General features: G+C 44.0%; 1 protein-coding gene and 1 long non-coding RNA gene across 7 annotated transcripts in view; one reads left to right on the plus strand and one right to left on the minus strand.

The window, feature by feature from the left end:
* Positions 1-499, plus strand: part of fam49bb (family with sequence similarity 49 member Bb) — a 21,961-nt gene extending 21,462 nt beyond the window's left edge. For both annotated transcript variants that reach the window (XM_058060777.1, XM_058060778.1), the window contains exon 11: positions 1-499. This exon is cut by the window's left edge and continues 284 nt beyond it. The gene's annotated coding sequence lies outside the window, so the exon portion shown is untranslated.
* Positions 1-15,094, minus strand: part of LOC131109127 (uncharacterized) — a 51,502-nt gene that overhangs the window by 1,203 nt on the left and 35,205 nt on the right. For 4 of the 5 annotated variants that reach the window (XR_009120671.1, XR_009120667.1, XR_009120668.1 and 1 more), the window contains one exon: positions 881-971. This is a non-coding gene — a long non-coding RNA (uncharacterized LOC131109127). The remainder of the gene's footprint in view (positions 1-880; positions 972-15,094) is intronic. The other variant, XR_009120669.1, reaches the window with a different exon arrangement.

Raw genomic sequence — 15,094 nt, forward strand, 5'->3', positions numbered from 1 at the left:
CCGTAAAGAGCCGCAATGCAACAATGGCGGCCGACGGAAACACTGGAGCTCCTTTTTAAAAACCACTCCCTCTTCTTAACAAGACGGGGGTGCTCTGACTTGAACATTTAAGAGAGAGAAATATATAAAGAAGTATATCATATTTTTGTTTGATTTGTTATTTAATATGACGTCCTCCTGCATGATAAATGATTCTTACCCCCCCCCCCTCCCAACCACCTATTTAAATTTTGTCTGCGCTGTTGTGTGCTGTCACTGAAATGGTACTTATCGCAATGACATTCAAGAGTACATATTTTTTATAGCTGTTCATGAAGTTAAGTTGTGTTTTTATTATGTTTTATTATGTTTTGGCCGACTTTTAAAAACTGTGATGTGTGTAAAATGAAAAAAAAAACGGACGCGGAGAATTAAAAGGAGAACTTTTGTTTTTCTACAAGACTGTTTTGTCGGAATGTTTCTTTAAAAAAAAAAAAAAGGTACCCGAATACAAAAGTCATGTGACTTGTGTCCCGAAAAAGCAATGTAATGTTAGCGCTTTAGCATCAAGCTAATATTACCGTCCTGTTCCCACTTTTAAGCTATTATTTTGCAGTACGGACAAGTTTTACTTTAGATAAAGTACACAGTAGCGCTTCTTAGAGACACATAAAACTACAATATATTTAGGCAGTATTACTTTAAGGCGGGGGTGTCCAAATTATTCTTGAAATATAAATATATAAATATAAATATACACTATATATAGAACTTGTTGGCGTGTTTACAGTATGTGTGTTGTTTTACAAAATATCAAAGCGGCCCTGGCTGGGAAAAAGTTAGAACACCCCTGCTTTAAAGTGTACTGCTTAGAAAACAGATAACGTCGCTTTGTGCTTACTTTTCATCCTGGTTTTTTTTCCCACGTCTTCGTGTTTTTCCACGTGGAGGAATCCGTGCGGATGGGCGTGTCCTTCTGCAGCATCCCTGCACTCACATAGAGAGAGAGAGAGAATAAATGTCATGTTGGATTAAAGAGTGAGAATGAAGACATCCTAAACTTGTCTTAGTCGCCCCCCCCCCCCCCCCTCCAACCTTCCTATGTGACCTTGACTTTAGAAGCCCCCCCCATCCCCGATTCTGCAGATAGAGAGCAATGCTAATGCATCACGTCTTTCCAGGGAGGAGCTGTTGCGTTTAATCACGTTAACCTTTTTGCACTGCCGCTTTCATCCATCACACCTTTTTGTACTTTGATGCATTATGCACACGCTTTGTCTGGGGACACACACGGAAAAAAAAAAGGATGACACTTGGGATGCATCCTGGAAAAAAGAAGGTCACATTTGAGGGAATCCATGTGTTGGGAGTGTCAATTTAGTTGCTCTCGTATTATAGCCTTTATTAGCTTTGAATCGAGCGTGAGAACGAGCGGGGAAGCCAATCAGGGGCGACGACATCATCCACCTTTTCGCTAAAGTATCGTCGGTTGGCTCCCAGCAAAAAGAGCCGCAACCCAGCCGGCGCTTGAGCGGCGTCCGTCAACCGCAAGACGCTAACACGTTGGCTCATCTGTCTCTTGGGGGTGAGACAAGTTTGCTTTTCTCGGAAAGACAACGGCTGCCCTCCCGAGACACCCCCCCCCCCCCACCCCCCTCCACACACACACACAGATGCACAAACCCAGTCACCCACCCATCCACCCATCACTGAATCCCACTTCCTCCTGTACGTTGCTTTCATCGGGGGGGGACAGTCTTAGTTAATCAGTCGTGTCAAAACAATAACGGCCCGTGGAGGATCTGGAGGATCTGGCCTGATGCTGAAACGGGGGTCCGTTGGCCAGATAGGACTATTTGTTTGGGGGACGGCAGCAGGAAGTGTGAGTCAGTGAAAGTGTCGCCACACTCCGGCGAGAGTTCCTCCTAAAGGCCGAGCGTTCATTCATCTCACTACATTGAACACAATCAGCAAAAAAAACTCAATTACTACAAAAAAAAAATATTGGAATTAAATAACATCAAATTAAAATATATTTTAATATAATATTTTTAAGTTACTTAACAAAAATAAACAACTTTTCTAGGGAGTTTATGCTTATATCAAGCCAAAGATCTCATTAAATGGTATTAAAATCAATTGAAAATACAATAAAATTAATAAAAATAATAAATAAAAATAAATGTCACTAAATTCACTAAAAACGCACACATGTTCCTACTAGCTGTTGCTAACCTCGTGCCCGGCGTTTGAAACCGACTCGACGACTTTCAGACTTTGCCTTTAAAACTCTTATAAGCTGGGATGTTCGCCAGAGAGACAGAAACGCTAACAATGCTAACACCTAGCATGCTAGCAACCCGCGTGGATACCCTGCGACGACATTGGAACGTCTCTTGCCTCAATTGAGATGCTAAAATGCTAACGTCCCGCTACCGGTTTTCATTTTGGGAGAGTGGAATGTAAAGCTAATAGCTAGCATCCTAACAATTGGTGTGGATACCCTGCGACGACATTGGAATGTCTCTTGCCTCACGAGAGATGCTAAAATGTTAACGTCCCATTACTTGTTTTCATTTTGGGAGAGTGGAATCTAAAGCTAATAGCTAGCATCCTCACAATTGGTGTGGATAGCCTGCGACGACATTGGAATGTCTCTTGCCTAAATAGAGATGCTAAAATGCTAACGACACCTGTTACCTGTTTTCATTTTGGGAGAGTGGAATGTAAAGCTAATAGCTAGCATCCTAACAACTGGCGTGGATACCCTGCGATGACATGTGAACTGCTTGTTGACAATTGCTAAAATGCTAAGTACTAATTGCTACCTATTTTAATTTTGGGAGAATCGTAATAAACTGAATGCTAACAGTGCTAATAGTTAGCATTCCAGCAGCCTGCGTGGATATGCTAAAATCCTTATGCTAACTATTTTAATTTTGGATCAATCCCAATGACGTGTGAATGCTAAAAATGCTAATATAGCTAGTATGCTAGCTCGTATAAGTCTATGGAGGCCCAAAATAAAAAAATGTATTATTTCCATACCATTTATCCCCCCCCCCCCCCCTTCACAAATTTACTAGCATAGCTAAGCCACAGACCTCCACAGATGTGCTACGTTTTTCAACTGTAGCGTCACCTGCCGTGATGTGTTGTATTGTGGTTGCTTTATCTGCTCCAATGTTTATTTTTAACATTTTCCTAAGATGGCGTTTATTAATAGCTAACGTATTTTCCAGTTGCAGTAGTTACTTCATTCAGGTGTCCGTCGCCGTGATTAACGCGTTAGTTAGCCGTCTCCCGTCCATCGCCAGCGGAAGCGTAAATGGCCTCATCCACTTCCACTTGCCAACATTGCAATTTCCTCACGCCGCTTCTCGCGGGGAGTCGACCGTTTTGTGTCAGGGCTATAAATCGTGGTCGCCAGTCCTGATGACTGTGCAGCTGCGGTTACGAGCGCCGCGCTGGAGGTGGTTGGGGTCCGGCCCTGCTGTCACTGAGTAATATCCGACAGCACGGCGGAACCTTCGGCCGGTGCGGTCTGCATGGGTTGTTGTGTTTCCGTGGTCGCAAAATGTCGAAATACTTCATTTCTTTATTTTGGGGAAAAGGGAAGTCTCGCCGACGGCACGTTAGACGCCTCCTTTTATGGTCAACTAGCTTCATTCACTTTCAATGCTACCTCGCTGTTTGCTATTCACTCCAGAAGGCGCTAACAAAAACAGAACAGAATTTTTCCCGTCGAAAATCAGCTAAATCCGATTATTTTGTTTCAGGCACCCAAAAGTATAAACAATAAAAATATAATTCATGGACAATAATCACAATTTCAAATGCTAATTAGCTCCAAATTCTCATTTCCCATTTTTACCGGCTAAAATTAGCATGTGCATTAGCATTACCCATGCTAGCAGCAATAAAAGTATTTCCGACACAACAGAAAAAAATGCCTCAAAAACATTTGCTTTCGACATGATCAAACTCGCCGATAGTTTTAGCCGCTATCCCGCTAACGTTAGCTTGCTAAGGTAATGATTTGCCCCTCGGGTCTGCAATCAAACATTTTCAATTTACGTTGAAATAATTTGCCGTCTTTAAAGTCACTTAAACCAAATCTATATGCTACGCTAATTAGCTACAAGTTCTCATTTCCCATTTTTTACTGGCTAAAATTAGCACGTGCCTTTTATCCATGCTAGCAGCGATAAAAGTGTAATGCGTCAAAAACAAACTCGCTGACGGTATTAGCCGCTAGCCCGCTAACGTTAGCTTGCTGAGGTAATGTTTTGCCCCTAAAGTGTCGAGTAAAAACGCACTTAAAAGTGATTAAAACGCATTTTTTATGTATTTATTGGTGGTACAGTAGTGCACACTGCAACCAATCATTTTCAATTTACGTCTTTATAGTCGCTTTAACCAAATCTATATGCTACGCTAATTAGCTCCAAATTCTCATTTCCCATTTTTTACTGGCTAAAATTAGCATGTGCCTCTTATCCATGCTAGCAGCGACACCACAGAAAAATATGCGTCAAAAACAAATTCGCCGACGGTATAAGATGCTAGCCTGCTAACGTTAGCTTGCTGAGGTAATGATTTGCCCCTTAAAGTGTCAAGTAAAAACGCACTTAGAAGTGATGATGTATTTATTGGTGGTACGGTAGCGCACACTGCAACCACGATAAACATGCTTAAAAGAATACATATTAAAGGCCGGTGTGTGTGTGTATAGGGGGGGCGTCCGAGGGAGGGGCGGCTAACGGGTGTGTCGGTGCCTGCGTGCGGCGTGATGGCGAGAGCTGAGAATCTCCAGCTGCTGCCGAGCGTTCACATTACTTGTCATCGAGCCTTCCTGTTGCTAATGTCTCCTTGGACCCCCCCCCCCCAGTGCATGGCTTTGGGGGAAAAAAAGGTGATGATCCTGTCCTTGCCAATGTCAAAACACACGGAAGGCTAACAACGTAAGCCTGTCATTGCGTCTGCTGGAAGCCTGCAGGTGGTGCAGTAGCATCAACTTTGACTGCCCGGACCAGATGCTGACTTGAACACATTTCCTCCAAATGGTGGGGGGGACAGGGGTGGGGGGGGGACTGGGGGGGTGAAAAAAATACTGATTCAGCTCCTTTGGGAGAAGCCCGTCTCTGGGATTAAGCGAGGCCGGGATCAAACAGGCGGCACAAGCCTTGCACATCACTTAAGCGCACTGTGCACCATGACTTATTATTAGCTAGTTACCTATTTAGCTAGTATGCTAATTGCTATAAAAAAAATTTCCACTGTTTTGAATATGAATCATTCATTATTTACCACAAACCTGCAGCATATAAACTAATGGTCTGTATGAACAAAACAGGGTGCAGTACTCGGCTGTAACCAGCGGGGGCGCTGTTGCTTCAATAACACTTTTAGGCTTATTTCAAAATATGGTTCATGTATGGAAATAAATAAATGTAAAAATTAATTTCCCCCATTTGGTGAAATGCCACAGTCGGTTAAGAGTTCGACTCTTCGACTCTTCGAGATGATCTTTACTGTGATGCGTTCGGGATGACCATCACGTCGTAAATTTGCACCCTTTTAGGAGGTACGGCGCAAAGAAGGCCCTCGGGGTGACTGACAGGGGTCCCGGTCTCCGTGCGGACGACCTTCTGGGGGTCTTTACACCTACACACGCCCCCTCCCCCGCCGATGAGCCCCCCGCCCCTGCATGAATAATGCAGCGCCTCGGCCGCCATGCCACCGCATGTTTTATTCACACTGTGGACATCACACACACTCATCCGCCCCTCCCTTAAATGCATCAGCTCGCCACCGCCGCTGTCGTCGTCGTCTCCTTGACCCCCGCGCCGTTGACCCCCACCACACCCAGAACACATCCAGGAAATAAGTAAATATTTGCATTTAATCCAGGCGCCGCCGTCACATGGACGCTAGTGTCCATTTTTCACGGTGCATCTGCCCCGCCTTCTAAAAAGACACCCCACTGGACGCTTTATTAGGTACATCAAGTCATATCCGCGCCGGTCCACGCACGTGTGCGCTCACTGGCGACCACCTGTCTTCCTGTTGACACAACACCCCGCCTCTCCTCGCTGTTGCCACATCACACTCGCTCACCCTTATCCGACCACGGCCTTCGTTTAACCACCTTCCACAAACGCACCATCTGTGTTGCATTTTTGTACCGGCCAGCAGGGGGCAGCCGGTGATCAAACTCCAAACCGAACGAACTAAAATACAAACATAAGGCATTGAAAATGGTACACTTGGTATCAGTAATGTAATGTTGGGGGAGACACACAAGCACCAGACTCTTATTGCAGGTTGGAATGATCTCAAAATAATCCCTACGGCAACACACATGCACACAAGTATTATTTAAGTCTATGTCTATTGGGTAATAAGAGTTTAAAGGTGACTATAGGGGTGTTAGTTCATGTCCTGAGGGCTCTAATAATGTTACGCCTTATTTATTTGGTTTATAAATAACCAATCCTACTTGACGGAACTTCACTTGGAACCCATGTTAGCATGTTAGCATGTTAGCATCACACCACATGACCACAATGCGTACCAAGACACCCTCTCGGGTCCGGTGAGGAGCAGTCACCCCCCATAGTCTAGACATAGTCTATGTCTATTGGGTAATAAGAGTGTAAAGGTGACTATAGGGGTGTTATATCATGTCCTGAGGGCTCTAATAATGTTACACCTTATTTATTTGCTTTATAAATAACCAATCCTGCTTGGCGGAAATTCACTTGGAACCCATGTTAGCATGTTAGCATCACACCACATGACCACAATGCGTACCAAGACACTCTCTCGGGTCCGGTGAGGAGCAGCCCCCCCCCCCATAGTGTAGACATAGTCTATGTCTATTGAGTAATAAGAGTGTAAAGGTGACTATAGGGGTGTTATTTCATGTCCTGAGGGCTCTAATAATGTTACGCCTTATTTATTTGGTTTATAAATAACCAATCCCACTTGACGGAACTTCACTTGGAACCCATGTTAGCATCACACCACATGACCACAATGCGTACTAAGACACCCTCTCGGGTCCGGTGAGGAGCAGCCCCCCCCCCCATAGTCCAGACATAGTCTTCACTTGGAACCCACGTTAGCATGTTAGCATCACACCACATGACCACAATGCGTACCAAGACACCCTCTCGGGTCCGGTGAGGAGCACCCCCCCTCCCCCGTCCAGTGAAAACTGGGAGAAAGCTCATTGGGCCCGGTGGAGCCATTCCAGCTGACAGAGGTCACGTTTGGCTAAGCACTAGATTGAGCCAACGACTTGTCGGAAGGGAAGGGCGGCGGGGGGGGGAAGACTCCGGTCCACAGGTCCCGTTTTCATGGCGAGTGGAGGCACTTCCCCTCAAGCCCTGTACAAAATGTTCCTATGGCAGCTTTACTTAAAGTGGCGGCGAAAGCTTAAACATTGGAGTACCTCAGAGACGCTTTGATGTCGGACCGTGAAGTAGCGCGTTCAGCATTCCTGACTCGGGGAAAAAAAGTTGTTTTCCTTAAAGACCGCAGAGAACAGAAGGCCCTGAACTGTCAGGTAGCTTGCGGTCTAATCTGAGCGGGCTTGCCGCCGCTGATAGCGACGTGTTGTTCAACTGTTGGCGAGCGTTAACGGCGCTGTGTGTGCGTGTGATAACGTGACAGTTGCGTACAGATACACGGCTACGCTATCTTCTAGTCTTCTCCACGTTTGTTTTGTTTTGTTTTTCAGGCCACTAGATGGCACTGTGGTGGGAAACACCGTCACGGGCGCCACAAATGTCATTTCCACGGGGTGTCCTCCATGTTCCTCGATGACTGGAAGAACCCAAACAAATCTTGTAGGACAAATCGAAGCATTAGATCTTATGGCTCATTAGCTGTGGAGATCATTGGCCCGCTCAGCTGTCCGTTCCCGTCTGTTCCCCGAACCTCCCCCGCCGTGACTGACGGCATCTGCCGGCGTCGCTCAGCGTCTGACCTTTTTGGAATGTTGAACGATCCTTTTTAGTGTAGAACAGGGGTCTCAAACATGCGGCCATGCGGGCCAAATGTGGTCCGCAGGACGCTAGTTTGAGGCCTCCGCCTTGATATGAAAGTTTAATGTAAGTTTGATATGGATGCTGTATGGTATCATGTACCCAGAAAAAATTATTACGTTTGCTTAATGTTCATGTTAAAGGTTAAATAACTGTTAATAGTTATCCTCCCTATCCGTGTGGAAGTGGTAAGTTTTTGTTTTTTTTTAAGTTCAAAGGAAATAACTTGGAGGCTACCGTTTAGGTCGCTAGCTCTCTAGTTTGCGAGTTAGCATGTGTCTCAAGACCCTGCAGTTGCGCAATATCTTGTAAATAAAAAGAGTATAAATGTGACTATAGTCGTGTTTTGTCATGTCTACAGGGCTCTAATAATGCTTTGTTCATTTTAATCTGAAAAAAATAATTTGTCTACCCACCAACTATATGTGGTTTCTTAAGTTTTTATTATTTGCCATTTTATTATTATTATTATTATTATTATTATTATTATTATTATTATTATTATTATTATTATTATTATTATTATTATTATTATTATTATTATTATATTTATTTATTTATTTATTTATTACTGATTGATTGATTGATTTGCTTTATTCTTGATTTGTTTATTTATTTTTCTTCTTATTTTGTGTAGAAAAATAAAAAGTAAGATATTTGAGAACAGTGGAATGTTTTATCAGAGCTTTTATTGTAAAAAATTGAAAAAGTTTTTACATTTTTCTATTTTTAATAAATGCGTTTTTTTTTTGGAAAACCTGATGCAGCCCAGCCAGTCTCACCCAGACCCTAGCTCCAGTGGCCCCCCAAGTAAATTGAGTTTGAGACCCCTGGTGTAGAACATACACTACGTTAGCGTGGACAATAAATGAGAAGAATTACCTGCAGCCGCACGTCTCGTCGACCTTTTCTATGAAACGAGTGATGGCGGCCAAGATGGCACCTTCTCTTTATTGGACACATGACGCTCATCCGTGTTATTGTTACAAGTTGATTCACGCGCCGAGTTTAGGTGTGTGTTTTGCCATGATGCGACAATGTTGACATAACTTTGTACACGTGATGTCCTCAACGTGACATTTGTGGCGCCCGCGATGGCTTTAAAAAAGTACAAGCGTACATTTGTAAGTGTCAGTAGGGAAACCCAGGTCCGCCATGGGAGTACGCTGAGGAGAGGCGAGACGGAAATCCGTCCGGCGTGTCCCAGGTCTACCCCTGGGGGCCTCCCATTGGCTGGGCATGCCCAAACACCTCACAGAGGAGGCATCCGGGACTTCTACTCCTGAGTTCCTTATTTCAGATGGAGAACTTGAATTTCTAATATCGGAACCCTAATTATTATAAATGGTTCTGGATGATATCAACTAATTAATCTTCTCAGTAAGACATTGGAGAATTCTATGATTCCATCTTAATGGGAACAGATTGCGGAAGGTTCTTTTCTGTTCCCAGCGCACGTAGCAAGTTCCATAAAGGTACGCTAGGTCCAACATGAGTTCCCTCAGACCTCACTACCAGGACTAAAGTCTTCCAACCAGCAACTGCAACTCTCGGCCTACTTTCCACCCAAACCAGGCAAGCAAAGAGCCCAAAAAAAGAGGTTTGGGTTTTTTTTGGTGGCAGATGCCTGGTGGAGATGCTCATCCCCTGGTGCTGTTGCTAGGAGACGGCCGCTTTTCAAATCTGGCTCCGATAAGTTGCACCTGGCTTTTTGGCACGTTGAATAAATCGTGAAGGGAGAATATGGGAATCTTGGGAGCCGGGTCAAGGACTCTCGGGTTTAGGTAAATAAAAAAAGTGGCTAAGGTCGTACCGTGTGAGCTAACAAAAAAAAAAATCAATACGGACACAATTCAGCATCTTATGAGCATCCTGCTGTCACGCCATTCTGACCATGAGGTGGCGCTAGATCAGCTTCCCACTTGAAATACAGTAGCGTCTCTCATTGGCCAGACGATCAACCCCAGGCGCAAAATAGTCCACCATCCATCCATCCATCCGGGTGTGGAAATGAAGCTAACAGCGCATAAACACCTCTCCATCCCTGCGCCGACCCCACAGGATGCGGAGTGTTAATTGTGCACCGCAGGGGTCACGAGGCTCTTGGCAGGGTTGGCCGTCCGCTTTTGCACCCCGGGTGATACTTGATGTCTGCACCAGTATCGCAGTGGGAGTGCTGGGAGACACCGAGCTAAAATTACCGACGTCCTCATGAATATGCATGATTGATGCTGACCTAGTGGCCGCGTTCATCGAACTAACTTTCACTTGCCTGACTTACTTACTGACTCTTGTGTTGCACTCAAACTTTTATTTGAAAAAATAAAAATATTTCACTTTCTTTTCCTGATACTTTTGCAAATCTAGAAAAAAAAATTCCCAAATATTTTCCTTGTGTTTTATGAATGTGGGGGAAAAAAAATCTAAATTATTTTGTATTCCTGACAAATTCAGGTATAGAAAAATTATGAATCTAGAAAAAAATTCCTGACAAATTATAAATCTTGAAAAGAATTTCCATCAAAAATTTTTACCTTTCTCGACATTTATGAATCGAGAAGAAAAAGTGTGTAATTGTAAAATAAAAATACAAAAATATTTGACCTTATTTTTGTGACAGGTATGAATCTAGAAAAAAATATTTTACCTTACGTTTGACATTTTTGAATGTCAGAGAAAAATTACTTTGTGTTACTGACTAACTTATAAATCTAGAAAAAACTATGTTTCTGACATTTGTAAATTTTGATGGAAAAATATATTTTGATGATTAATTTGTGAATCCAGAAAAAAAAATTTTTTTTTTTACATTTATGAAGCTAGGGGAAAGAAATCACTGTGTTCTTGACAAATTTATGAATCTCAACAAAAATATATATATATATATCTTACCTCATGTTTGTGACATTTATGAATCTCGAAAAAAAATGTCTGTGTTGTTGACTCGTTTATGAATCTAGAAAAAACACTACCATTTTTATTTTGTGTACAAAGTAATGAATCTACAAAAAATATTGTTTTAAATGTTGTGTTGCTGACTAACTTATGAATGTAGGGGGAAAATTGTGTTACAACTGTGATGAAATATGAAAAATACTTCTTTTTCATTTTCAACCAAAAACAAAACGTTATTCCGTATAAAAATATAAAAGTTAAAAAAATGGGGATACTAAATTGCCTAGATTTCATTTGGGAAAATACACTGCCAGGCCATAATGCTAAGATTATGATCAAATACCAAATATAATATCCAAACCCTGTCTCCAAAATACAGTATAGGATTCTTTGTAACAACAAATATGTTTGCAAGCCTTTTGCCTTCTGGAAGGCATCACAGGGATTTACGAGCACTGCTCAGGTCAATGAGCAGCTCCATTAGCCATGCTCTGATGTGCAGGAGGAGTGACGGTCCAGGCAAAGACAGTGAAAGTTCAAATAGGGAGGGGGACGAGGGGGGGTGATGCTCAAGGTGTGTTTGTGGCCTCCTGGTGTCTGACTTTAGTGTCTTTCATTTGTTCAGTGAGGCAAAACGGAGATAAGAAGGGAGATAGTAAGAGCCTGGAGCATCTTTCCATATAATGGCCTTTCTTTGTGTCGGCCGCGCCAGCAGGGGGAGCTCTAATTCAGGCCCGACTAACCCATTCCCCCCCGCCGCCACTAAATGAATCATCATTAAAAGACGCAATCAAATAAAGATTTTGTCAGCGGCCATCAAAAACCAGTCTGCAGCAGGCAGCACGGAGACGCGTCCACAATAGGAGTTAATAGGCACAACAAGCTGATCACTGTCCACAATGGACGTGACTGCAGCACGTCTCAATAACACAGAGGGGGGTCCTCGGTGGACAATGCGCTCCGTCGCCAGCGGGGTGGACGCCTCCTGACTGTGACCCTGACACATTCAGTCAGCACTTCAGAAAACACACGGCCGTTGCTTTATGGGGAGGAAGCTTTTAGTGTGTGTGTGTTTTATTCCGCGTGTATGGCAGAAAAGACTGGAGGCGCATTCCCAATGTCTTCTTAGTTACGGAACAGAACTGTTGGTTCCCATGCAGTGTCAAGGTGGACTATCTGGACTATCCGGACTGGAGGTCACGGATGCTGTTTCACACCAAATTAGTTTGGTGTACTGAAAACTAATGTACCACATTAAATGATATTCTCAAATATTATCAAAACGATCAATGAAGGATGTTTTGCTGTATGGCAGCCATGTTTTCCGACCAGCATCCTCGTGTCTTGCTCAGATTCACAGGGGAAAACAAGCGACTCTAGTCCAAGTTCGCCACCTGCTCGCCGCCTCACCTCGATTTCGAGGACGGTGTAGCTGTCATTTAGCTGCGTGCACTGCCGGTGCTACTTTTCCCACCAAGGGGGAGGGACTTCCTAACGAGCTGATTTATTGCGACTGCACACAAATGTAAACCTCATGTGAGGCTCGCTTCCTGGGGGCTACTCTTTTGGTGCCCCGGACAGAAAATTGCATTTAAAAAAAAGCAATAAAAAAAACAATAAATTAAGTAGGAATAGAGGCTGGCCTTCATTAAGTGGCCGGAATTCAAATATTCATGTGTTTTGTCCTCAGCCAAGCTCTTAGGAGCACAAGGCAGAGATAGGCCTTCAAAATAAAAGAATGCCAGTAAAACAGCACGGTTGCACCGCAGTTGGCAGTCGGGTGTTTCCGCCAGCATCCCCTCCCACTTTGTGGAAGGGTGGTGATGCTGGAAATACCGGTGAAAAGAACAGAATTAACGCGATTACAACATTGGTTCTGTTGTGAAAATACCGTATTTTCCGGACTATACGTATGTCGCACTTTTTTTCATAGGTTGGCTGTTCCTAACTTATAAATGAAAAAACTGTTTCTGTTACAAAAGAATGGACGCCTTTTCTGTTCATGTTTATTTTTTTGTGTAGCTGTTAGCATTGTGCTAGCATATCTTACACCTATTCAGCCTGTTCTCTAGTCTTTTATTGTTAGAACTTGCCTTCCAAGAGGACGTAATGTCTGTTTTGGTCAAGTAGTTTGTAAAATAAATGACCACAAAATAAAAAATAAAATAAAATAAAAAATCAATTACAAAAAAATGCAACTTATACTCCCAGTGCAACTTATGTATGTTTTTTTTTTTTTTTTACCTAATTTTACCTGCATTTTTGGCATTGTGCGACTTATAGTCCACAAAATACGGTACTTCATTAATGACCATGTGGTCAAAGAGCACTAGCTATGATTTCCGATCCACTTTCTCATGCCCTCCATAACATTATGACACTCACATAATTAATTGTTCCATAGAATGTCAGCCAACCACCTCTCCCCAATTATCGCCTGCTTCCAATTAATGCCCCGTCCAATAAAAAGACATCATATGGGGGGGGGGGGGGGGGGGGGGGGGGGGGGATTTAAAGGGACACCACGTGGCCTGACACGTTTCCGGCTAAAGTGTATTTGTAAATGACGGCACCACTGTCGAACACGCATGTCCACAAATACCCGTAAACACAGGATGTGAAAGTGAAACCAGGAGTAAAGTGTCTTCTGGGGGGGGGGGGGGGGGGGGGGGCAAGATTTGAGATATGTCCGGTAACATTAGGAGATGTGCGTCTTCTTGGAAACGGGCGTTGCTTCGCTGCATACTTTTCTAAGTTAGGATGCTCAAAAGATTCATGATGTGCCCCCCCCCCCGCCCCCATACCCCCACCCCTGTCCCCGCTAACCCCCCTTCTCCACATTGTTTGTGTTTTGGGTAGAACCTTCCATGTGATGTGATTCTAGGTGACCTCACCGAATGTGTAGCGACTACACAACATAAAGGTTGTGTAGCGAGCATCTCTCACACACACACACACACACACACACACGCACACGCACACACACACACACACGTGCGCATATGTGTGTGATGTCTGTTAAATTTAGGCCTTCACGGAACTCAACCAAGCGGGCAGCTGCGTTCTGTAACCAAATAGGAGCGATAAATGTATGATGAGAACCGTGGCATATATACTGATATACTGTATATACACGTGTATGTGTGTGTGTGGGGGGGGGGGCATGGCAGGCTATTTATGATCATAAATATTTAAAAGCCGTACGCCCCCACACACGGATGTTGCTCTTGAACTTCACACGAGTTGGCCGGTTCACAGGGGTCAGGGCGAGGTGGTCAACGAGTGGATGGAGGGGTGGGGTTGGGGGGGGGTCACACTATGTCCTGTCCTGTCTCCTCGCTTGCTGACAGCGGAATGACATCACCACGGGGGCCCTTTTGTCCACCTTTTTTTGGGGGGGCGTGGGGGGTGAGGGTCGCACACAAAGGCCGCAGCTATCTGCACATCGGAGTGGACGCAGCACTTTTGAAAATCCCTAACCAGATTACAGCGCGCCGCAATCAGCTGTCAGCCGCCGCGGGATCACATATAGGATGTACGCCCCCGCTGTGTTAACGCAACACGACGGGGGGCCGGGCGGGGGAATATGCTGCTCTACTACAATGGCGCGCCGCTACGACGCGTTAAACACCAAAGATTGTCTTTGCAAACTGCCAGGATGACTACAGTGATGAAATTACTTCATAATAATTGTCTTTCTAGCATGGAAAAAAAGTCTATATTACTTCTATAATGTACTACAGAAAGCTATAGTACGATATTACTGCATGATACTACTTTTGGGTTACTTTTACTACAAACACACAACACAAACCCTGGCCAATTTTCATAGAATTACACTTGAAGTACACTAAAAGTACCACATTTGTGTGGTACTGTACAGTTTTTGAGTTTTTGTCACTTGCATGCTAATGACCCCCTAGCCCTAAATCAGGACGCTTCCTCCGCTTACGTTTTCAAAGAAGCCTTTCCTGCGCTGATACGCGGAAGCCTTCACTCACGCACTTTATCTTCGACAACAGACGAACGGCTCTCGCTGGTTTGGTTCTGCTGTTGTCCAGATGTGAGCAAAAACCGCACGTTTACTACGAATACACAACAAACTGTAAGATTGGGGGGGGATACGGGTTACTGTAGTGTACCTTCAAGGACATGCCAGAGTTGCC

This window comes from Doryrhamphus excisus, chromosome 21, assembly GCF_030265055.1.
Source record: "Doryrhamphus excisus isolate RoL2022-K1 chromosome 21, RoL_Dexc_1.0, whole genome shotgun sequence".
Classification (NCBI taxonomy): domain Eukaryota; kingdom Metazoa; phylum Chordata; class Actinopteri; order Syngnathiformes; family Syngnathidae; genus Doryrhamphus; species Doryrhamphus excisus.